This window comes from Plectropomus leopardus, chromosome 8 (assembly GCF_008729295.1).
Source record: "Plectropomus leopardus isolate mb chromosome 8, YSFRI_Pleo_2.0, whole genome shotgun sequence".
Classification (NCBI taxonomy): Eukaryota; Metazoa; Chordata; class Actinopteri; order Perciformes; family Serranidae; genus Plectropomus; species Plectropomus leopardus.
The window spans coordinates 32,578,294-32,589,336 of NC_056470.1; positions in this window are offsets into that span (position 1 = coordinate 32,578,294).

Consider the following 11,043-nt stretch of genomic DNA (forward strand, 5'->3'; position numbering starts at 1 on the left):
TACTGTAGTCTGAATACACACACACACACACACACACACACACGTCTAACTTTACGCATGTTGCAGTTAAAAACTTCACTCGTATCAGGTGATACACATTGGCTTGTACATGGCTCAAGAGAGAAGTAGATCCAACCAGCTCTGAATGTTGACTCTGCACCAACACCTCTGACATTTAGAGCATACGGGGAGCAGCTTTGGTGGTGCTAAAGGGAAAAAGCATCACAACAAACAAAGATTTGCTCATCTGACTGGCAGCATCTACACATATCTGACGCCTGCTGCAGCCAGGCCAGGTGATGAGACCACTCTGTGTCCTCAGTGTGGACACAAAGGCATTTCACTCCATATTATGTGCTGCATTTTTGCTGTATACCTGTTACAGGACATAGCACGCTGGAATAAGAGCCTCACTATTGCACTTTATAGCTGCTATAACATTAGCCCCTTTTACGCTGCCTGTTCAAGGCGGAAAAATTAGCTGTTATGCTGTCTCGCCTTCCTGTGTAAAGGTATGAATGAAGAATGGGGGGGTCATAGCTGGCAGAAGAGGTATAAACAGCGCCATATTAAGGCCTGCATTAAAGGGACAGCTGGCTGTTGGATGGGATGAGTGCGACGTTTTGACAGTGTGTTATGTGTGCGACCCACGGTGGGAGATTTAAAAAGCAGCTGATTGCCGTTAGCAGCTAACTCAAAGAAGAACTTCAACTGTAAATGTTGCAAATTTGCAAAAAACAGTGAGGTCCGGGAGCTCCCTATCCTCCGACAAGATCAGCTGTCATATAACAGGGATGGAAATCTTTGTTACTGCCACGCTATGCCATTGTTATTCTTTAAAAACACGTATGTTATAAGTCACACTAGAGGCCGACATAATCGTGTTAAACATCATATCCTTCATGGCTTTTTTGCAAAGGTGGCATAAAGAAGGGATTTTGTGAAGCACAACCTCAGTGTAAAAAGGCCTAATACCTATTTTGAACAATTAAAGTCATGGAAATAGTTCAAGATATAAGAAATTCATGGAAATGTTTTGAAATTTCATTGATAAATATGTGTGGGAACCATAATAAGACATAAGAAATAAAGTAATCTAAAAGGGTCCATTCAACTTTGTAGATTATGTATATTATCAGTACTTCTTTATACTGTTGCAGTGTTGTAATGCAGGAGTAACCTTTTACTAAAGGAAACATTATGAATCTTCCACCTCAGGAAACCCACCAGTCAAATCATATCAGTCTGTCAGACCTGCTTCCATGTGTAATACGTCGTTAGTAAATCTGAGTTAATTCCATCATGATTAACAGGGAAACAACTCTTGCTAAAGCAAAGTGATGCCTTTACGTAAAAGACTTCATTGTTTGTGGAAATGCAAGGTGCACGTGAGGCTGATCCAAAAGCTCAACACTTGTTGGAAAGGCAGCTGCTCCTCTGAGACACACTGTCGTCAAAAATCAATACACAGATTTGGTTCTTTTGGGTCTGAAGCTTTTAATATTTATGAAATCAGGTAAGTCAACCTTGACTTAAAAACATTCTGAATGACTGAAGCTTAAATCTGTAAATGCCCTTCATACATTTTGAAACTATTTATAAACTCACTTCAGAATGATTTATAAAACGTGTAATCATAAATAATTGAATTTCATTACAGCTGTTAAACTGTAATATCAATCATTTACTAACTGTCAATGTGCCAATTATGATGCTTTACACGAAGAGCTATAACCGCTGACAAATTTTATTATTAAGTACTTGAAAATGAGCTTATATCTACTTACAACTACATTATAATGAGTTATAAACTATAAAGTGTTTTAATGATACGATACAAATGATACGATCTGATTTGATCTCATCTAATTTGCGATACAATACGATACAATACGATTCGGTGCGATACGATGCAACTTTTTTGTCATTTTTCACTGAAATCTATTTTGCGTCAGACAGATCCACTCAAAAAATTCAGACAAAAATTAGACATAAAATTACACAAGCAGCACATACCCATAAAAAAAAACACCAAACAGTGATGACCATGAAACACATGCCATTGCATCCTCAGATTCAGATCTTAATTAGCAGCATTAGCATTGATCTGTAAACGAAATTTTCAGCATGTTGTGTTTGTATAATTCCTATAAAACTAAATAAGAGAAGTCAAGCCTATATGTTACTTTTCCATCTACAATAAACATTTGAAATGTCCAATCAGGAGTAAAATAAGTTACATTTTAAGTGAGAATAAAATGCTGAAATAATTTCTTGCATGTGAGATTGCTCAAAAAGCACACATGCTTTCAGTTTTTTGGGGTGGTTTTCTTTCACGTGTGACTTCTGAATCCTGAATTCGATTATTGCTAGAGAAAAATAAAATCAGTGCTTGCGCAAAGTGTCCACCTCATACATGTCACACGGCAAACAGTAGCCTTGTATTTGAAGAGAAAGTGCCAGTACATAGCAGCAGGTCAACGATCCCGAGTTCAGGCCGGACCGCAGTGAGCAGTAAACCCCCACGTAAGCTGAACTTGTTAACCATGCACTCAAATTATACTGAGGGCTCGTAAAATTAGTTTTCTTCCAGCAGACAAACACCATAACATTCCCGGCGGGGCCTCTTCTGTGCATGATGTGTTGAATGATTATATTGGCGAAAAACCCTCTTATAGTAATCCAATCAGAAATGGAAATGTGATTAAACTACAGAAACTATTCATTTAAATTCATTGATCTTCAACAGACTGATTAACTCAATGGAAACTACGCCCATGATCAAGACATGATTAGCGTTTTTGTTTTTTACATTACGGCTTTCTGCATCAGCTTTGTCGGAGCATGTTTTTTCACTGGTGTGTACAGAGGTCGTCCATTACAACATTGCTTCACGTTCGATCGGTGCTTCTCCTCTGCAATGCCCATATTTGCTCAACAAGTGTGCTGATTATTTCAAAGCAGAGGACAGAGATGGGGGGGGGGGGGATCAGTGGGGAGCTATGAATGAGTCAGTCAGAGCAAATCTTATCTCCTCCGTCATTAAAGTGCTTTTATCGCTGCTCCCCTCTTAAATTTCTGTGAACTCCTCAAGGAACAGTTGTATATGCAGGACTATAAAGTATAATCTGCACGGTTATGAACTGACAAACTGTTCTGATGTGTTAGATAGAGGGCAGGTTAGTCTGAAATCCTCCCGTAACTTATCTGCGTTTTGAGGTGGGGGCGTTTGTCTTAACATTCCCACAGTACGCAGGCTGGACCGACACGTGCAGGAGGCTTTAAAACACAAAGACCTCTGAACAGAATAAAGTCGTGGTGACAAATTCTGATGTAGTCACAATTTTCACAATAAAAACCAGAAACTGTAAAGGCAAAACTAAATGCTCCTGCCGTTACTGAAAACTGAACAAAATGTTTAATGCCGGGCTAAATAATTCTTAAATGAATAGTTTGACATTTTAGGAATACTCTTTTTTATGCAATATTTGATTTAGTTTTTAGATTAGACAGAAAATACCAGGTCCCTGTTCCATAAGCTCTTATTTTATCAATGTTAAATGTATTGATAAAACTTTTATTTTTTTATTGCCGGAAAACTGTATCAAGAATGAGTCAATAGTTGGTTTCAGGGATATCAAGACATAAAAATGTCGAAACGGTGCTCCGTATTTAGCTCTAATTTGTTCAGCTGATAATAATTTTTCATCCTCAAACAGATCACGAACAATCTTGATACCGTGATCATACCAGCTATGAAATATGTTCATATTTAGTCCGAAGGGGAAACACTTTATTCTGTATCAACAATCATCAGGCGAACTTCACAATCCTGTCTCAGGTTTTGATTGTGTTCTTCATTACTGGACTGTTTTTAACCTCGGGTTAGAATACTTTTATCCCCGTTCTTGCCGAGAGTTAGATGAGGAGATCCACTCTCATATCAGTGCGCTAAATATGAAGCTACCACCCACTGTGGAGACATTTCACTCAAAACCACAAATGTAGGAAAAGTCAGGGGATCCTCAAAGTGAGGGACCACAGATCCCCAAAAACTCTTGTGAAATGTCAGGTCCCATGTTTCAACCTCCAGGGCTGAAAAATAAAGCCAATGATGAAGAACCATAAACTGCAGTTCCTCAAGTGGCCACATGAGGCTCCAGAAGCTAATCATTCGCAAACCCCAAAAAGCAGCGCCAAGCCTCCTGCAGACTGTGAGATTTTTGCAATCTTATAGGTTCAGTGCAGCTATACTGCACCACATGGATCTTAATAAACTTCAAGTTTAACGCATGCAGACTGTGTGATGACATCACCTACTGAATCACAGGCCGCGACCTACATCCATCGATGTCAACACGTTAAAAACAAAACGTTGCAGTTATGTGTCTCAAAAAATCTGAAGAAGGAGAAGGATATGGATGCAGGCGTGGCGGGAAAAGTTGAGTTTGAAGAATTTATGAGCATCTACAAGTATTTAGCAGAGTCACACTGATCAGTGCGTCATTTCATGCTTTCACACGGTGAGACGGTCATCGCAAATTTCTGGCGCTGTCAGATTTTTATCCCAAAACCATGACAACAGCCATCCATGAACCTCTGTCACTGTGTGATGTAGGACCAACATGTTAGGGCCGTGACCAAAGATGTTGTCACGTTTCTTTTCTGATGGTCATCGTTTGTCTCGGACAGCCCAAAATGTATACCGGGCTTTACACAGTCCGGCTTTATCATGTCATGTGATGCCACGGGGCGCATCATGGCCTCGATTCTCTGACTGTACATATTACATCAGATATAAGACATGCAGAGGCGCCTCTTTAGTTACTTTTATGTCCTTAATGAAAACGTACAGCTTGATGATATTTACAGTAAACCCTATTTGAGTGTGTTTCCTCTATGAGAAATCTCTCTGTGCATAGCAGTGTGTGTGTGTGTGTGTGTGTGTGTGTGTGTGTGTGTGTGTGTGTGTGTGTATAGCTTGAACATTACTTCTTTTTAATTCTGGCATTTTTATACTTAATAAATACTATGTATTTATTAATTTGCACTGTCCCTTTTTTAATAAACTAAACCTAAACCTGTATTACATTATTACCATGTTGGGGTTGTCATGAGAACCTCTAAAAAGAGGTTTTCCCACCTTAATTGTTTATGGACTATATTTAACTATCTAGGACTAAATCAACGATAGTATACAGTTTATATGTTATGTTGTGTGTTTGTCTTTAGAGTAAAATCTAATCATATTTTCATTATTTTTGTTTTGTTTTAATGTTTTTCTGCACAAAACAAACAGGTGATAAGCAGTTATCCGAGCTGAAGCAGAACTTTAACACTTTGATATTGGCTACAGCTGATATTAACTTTGTCACATTAAGCTGTTAAATCCCTGTTAAATACGTTGGGAGGCTGCCATGTTGAAAAGCGATGGGACAGTGAGTGCTGTCTTATAATCAGTCACCCAAACTCCTGCCCCGGGGCTAAAAGTCAAAGGATCGCTGAGACCTGATGTAACACTTGTGTGATTCTCCCCTTTGAAACTTCAAACTCCAGTTTGTGAACAAAGTCCTGTCTATCTTCTGAATAGGAATCTCCGACCACTGACCAAACTCCATTTGCAACCACTGCCTATTTGTACCTTCTCCTCAATGACTACATTTCATTTCCCCAAGTCCGAACTCAAAGGCAGGCGGCAGGGAAGCAACATAGTAAAAAATCAAAATAACAGGAACCAGCGGCTGGGAGGAAAAGACGCTCACGGAGTTATTAAGATGTGGAATATAATCTGTCTGAGGACTTATTTTGTTTCTTTCCAAAGCGAGCTGCAGCACAGGGGAAATGTGTTTGTAAAGCAGCTTCCAGGAGCGTGTTGATGTTGATAAGAGTAAAACAGAAGGAGACAATGTGCTGGCTGCAGCAGATTTGAGGCTGCTGCTCTGCTCTCCTGCAGTAGATGGAGGAGATAGGTGAGTAGAGTGTCATGGCAAAGACCTTGTCAACAGATAACTATCTGCAAATAACAGCTTATGCAAGCGCCTGCTGCGTCTGACCGCGGGAATATCATATTTTCTACACACAGGAAAATATTCTCACTGACTTTAAATGCATGTTATGACCCGGACTGATTTTGTGTGAAGATCTAATAACTTTGTTTTTGAAGAATAATTTACTAATTCATCAGAGTTTTGAGTCCAACAAATGGTGTTTCACCTTTCTCCTGCTGTTATAGTGGAAACTACTCTTCTTAAGCTCAGCTGACTCACTTATTTTCCATTTTTCATGTCAAATAATATTACTATAACTCAAATGAATAATAACTCAGATGAAAATCTGCCCTCAGAGGCCTACAAACACTGTTAACATAAGCCATTCATCCCCTGTATTGATGCATGTTTTTTGGGGTTTTGTGTTAAAATGACAAATTTAATCATGGACATAATCTAGTTATTAAGACATCTTTGAAGAGGTCTCTTCATGTTAATTATAAAAATGTTTTGTTAAATGTTTTTGGTTTCTCCTCAGCCATACAACCTGACTTTTTTAGGGGATTTTGAACTTTTTATTGTGATTTTAATCATTAAAAGAGGTTGAATTCACATCTATTCTCCCAAAGAACAGAGGAGTTGTCATATCGTTCACACCCATAATGACTATTTGGTCTCAGGTAATGATAAACCACTAGAGCCTACTTAGATGTTCCATATCTCATATTACTGAGGGTGATAACAATTCAAGACACCGAAAGAATGAAATAGTTATGCATTTAAAAAAAGGATAATGTAATACTGTTTTTTTGTGTTTTTTAAATGATTTTTGAAAATCTGTGCTCTGTTTCTGTGTCTAAAATGTCCTCATATCAACAATTAAAGTGCAATTCAAGAACTAACTAACTTAAAATATTTCCTCATGCCAGATAACTATTGTCAAAGCTAAAATAACCCTTGTCTTTTTTAAGGTTTCAAGCTACAGGCGATATTCTCAATCTACGAAAACAAGCTTTATCTCGTGACTCATGCAGTCCGACTGAAAAACTCAAGTAGCCTCTGTGCCACCAAATAAGTAAACAATTGCATCAATAAACACGAAGAGCCATGCAAGACGTAAATCAATCACAGTGTGTGATGATAAGGCTCAGTAATCATTAACTCTGTTTTGCTGAGAATTCATTTTGACTGCTGGCCCAATCACCTCCGTCAGCAGCTCTGCTCCGAGCACTTTTTATCTCTCTGATTCTCTACGAGGTCCTTCAGTCAGCAGTAGATCAATAGACATTTAACCTCCTCAGCTTCAATAACAAGGCACTAAATGTTTGGGAGCGTTCCTGTCAGCGCTTGGCCTGAGTCCGAGAGGACTTCATCCAAAACTTTCTATAATCTGATTAATACTGTCGAAAATATTTCAAACTATTGTTGTTTTTTTTTGCTTGATCAGCACTTTATAATTAGTCCAATGACTGCATCAGTAACACTGAGACCTCTTCAGATTTCGGTTGGACAGTTAAAAAATCAGCCCATTTTTCCTCAGTGGTGGTTTGCTCCTCTTTGTTTACCTGCAGAGGTCACATGCTGCTCTTTTCTGCTCTTTTTTTTGTTTGATCAAACGCACTCTGTTATCTGATTGCATGCTCATTTTTGATTTCAATGTCATAACTGAATCTTTTTTCTTAAACAGCATTGCCACAGACCTATCAGCAATGATAAAAGAAGTTTCCAAAGCCCTTTTTATTAAGTAAAGGAAGAAAAAACTGCTTCACACAGGTAAAGGTCCTTCAGTATTTTTTTCCTGAGTCAAAGTACAAAATGTCAAAAAAATGTGGGTGCACATTTAGTTGCAGACTTCTGCAGCCGTGTACTCAGATCATTTACTTATGTAGAAGTAGCTATAATATAGGCTATATCATATTTTATGAGTTAACATTAAAATAACATGTAAGGAGAATTTTAATGTTAGTGGTCAAGGTGCAGCTCATTTAACTACATTATAAGCAATCAGTAGTTTATAAGATCATCACAGGTTTTGCATGTAAATGGTCAAAGCCATCACTTGTGACACTTGTGACAAATGTAAGTGAAAAGTACAATATTTTCAACCATAAAATTACCCCATAGACAAAACATATACAAAGAGCCATTACACAATCAAAAAGTCACAAAATGTGCCACAAAAAAGACACAAAATTACCCCAAAGACACATAAAATTACAAAAATACTATCAAAAATACCTCAAAGATGCACAAAACAACTACAAAGAGCCACAAAACAACCAAATAATACACAAATTTAACTCAAAGACACAAAAATAATCATAAGGACACAAAATTAACAATGAAGGGACAAAAAAGTGAAAAGACACTCAAAACAACCACAGACACAAAATGACTACAAGCAACAAAAAATTACCCCAAAGCTAAAGAAAACAATCCTAAAGACACACAAAATGACTATAAAGAGACACAAAACCTCGAAAATAGGCCAAATAACATAAACGTCTTGATCCTTTGCGGTCAGAGGGCCTTTTGCGTATCTGTGTCTAGGCCCCAAAATGTTGTGCAGTAAAAGCATCAAGAAGCATAAAATGATTAATAAATGTACTTTGTTCCTTTCCACCACTGAGGAAAGTACCTCAAAACTGTACTTGAGTCTGGAATATTTGAGTAAGCAGACTGAGAAAGTTTCAGTGCAGGAAAGCAGCATTTAATCACTGCTTACTGCTGCCATCATGTGGACTCACAGCAAACAAAGCACACACTCACGTCACTGTCCTGCTCACCAGCGACAGTTTCATCCACACACTGCTGAATCCAAGATATTCATCACATGTAATCAAATCGTTTGGTTGGTCATCACATTTCTACTTTAACCCTTTAAAATCTTGATCGCATCACTTTTCTCGAACTGCATTTTAGACGCCTTTCACGTCTTTACGCCTTTGAACTTTGAGCAAATTGGTTTGATTTCTTTGAAAAACGGGGAAAAAATGCAATGAGCAACTTGGCAGCAAATGTCCCGCAAATTGCAAGAAATTAGTAGATTTAGAAAACTTTTTTTTTTAAAAAAAAGCTAAGGACAAATTTTTGGAGAACTTTATTTACAGTTATCATAATAATGCATTAAAAAATGTTTTTATATTTTATTTATTTATTTTCATTATTTTTTTAGGCTGTTTTGAAGGCAATTTCCTTTTTTTGAAAACGTTCCTGTTTTGGTTTTTTTTTTAACTCATTTTAGGGTATTTTTCTGGGTCATTTCTTCTTAGGTTGCTCATTGCCTTCTTCCCATGTTTTTGAAAAATAAAAATCAAGCCAGTTTATCCAGGTTTCAAAGGGTTAAATGTGTATTTTCCTCAAAGAAGCAGCTTTTGAAAACAGCACAACATTTAAACTTTTCCTCCTTCAAAACACACCAACAACACATTTCCTTTTAAGATTCAAACAGCAGAAAACAAACAACACTGAAATTCACGTCCACACCAGCACTCCGTCAGGTCCGTCGGCTCTCAGCAGCTTTACTGCCCACAGCTCCACGAGTGCAACGCACAAACAACAGCTCGGAATAATCTACACACTGATTTCTGGGAGCCCTCCCCGTTGCCGTTACCTGTACCTGGGTCGGTGAAGTGCAGCGTCCCATCCTGGCCATACATCCCTCTGAAGGCCGAGCCCTGACAGTGAGCCGGCCAGCTGAGCGAAGGCCCATGAGCCCCAGCGGCTCTCTCGGGCCCGGCCAGGCTGAGGCAGGCTGGGAGGAGAAGCAGGGCCACTGTGACCGGATAGTGCTGTTTGCCGGGGCCACCGGGCCGGCTGTAAGGGCCCACAGCGCCCAGGGATAATCCCCCTAATGCCTGTCACAATGAGATTTGATTGGAGACTTGAACACCCGGATTACAGCACGGATTCAGTTTCACTTCATTAGCTGAGTGTTCACCAGGACACTGAACTGTAACTTTTCTATGACACAAGCTTTATGCTTCATACACGGCTGCAGGTATTCATATCCTTAATGTTATTTTATAACACATTATGCCAGAGATGCAGCTCATGTTACTGTCTGATCACATGGTCACACCGTCACTAACCGGCTGAGAAAATCAAAGCACCTCAATACTCACAGAGTATTTATCAAAGCAGAGCCTGCAGCACAGTGGTTCACATTAACCCTTTGAAACCTGGAGTGATACCACCTTTCTCACCTTTCACAAGTATTTTTTAAAATATTTTTTACAATTTATGGAGATTCTTCAATTTATCAGACAAGATAAACGGCTCATTCTATGGTAACGAAAACACAACTATTACTTCATCACTAAAAAAACCCATACTAGCAAAATATTATATTCCACCTCTGCCAATAGATCCCCCTAAATCCTACACGCTGGATGTTCAATCCAAGAACAATTTATAACTGATGCATCATCAAAAGTCATATTTTGACTCGATTTGATTAAATTTAATGCGGGCCCAGAAGTTAAGGATTTTTTGAAAGTGGGTAGAAATATATATTTACAATATGCATGAATGTTATTGTGGTCTATGGTGACCAGCAACGACTGTGTGAAAACAAACTAGAGAATGAAACTAGAGATGCAAGTAAATGACTGAATGATAAACACTGAGATTTAAACATCTTAATACAGGTGCATGTCCTGTGCAGGTTACTTGTGCACCCACGTCCTTTGCACTGTATGAGAGGAAGTGCACAACGCGTGTGATTGCATGTTAGTGAGGGCCCTCAATGTATTTGTGCCAATGGCACAACAGATATTAAAAATTGTGGACAGGGGGACAAGAGTTTCCAAATTGGGTCTTTCATTCACACCCACTCCAGCACCACCAGTGCAGCACAGACCTCTGCGGTAAAACCGTTTATCAGAGGTCAGCAAGTACACACACTTTAAATCAGTTTTGAAGTACAACTAAGTGCATTTCATCAATTATTGTACTTAATTACAGTTTTGAGGTGTTTGCTGTTTACTTTTCACCTGTATTTCAATATTTCCACTACAGGTATCTAACATCTATCATTATCTCAAAATTCAAATTT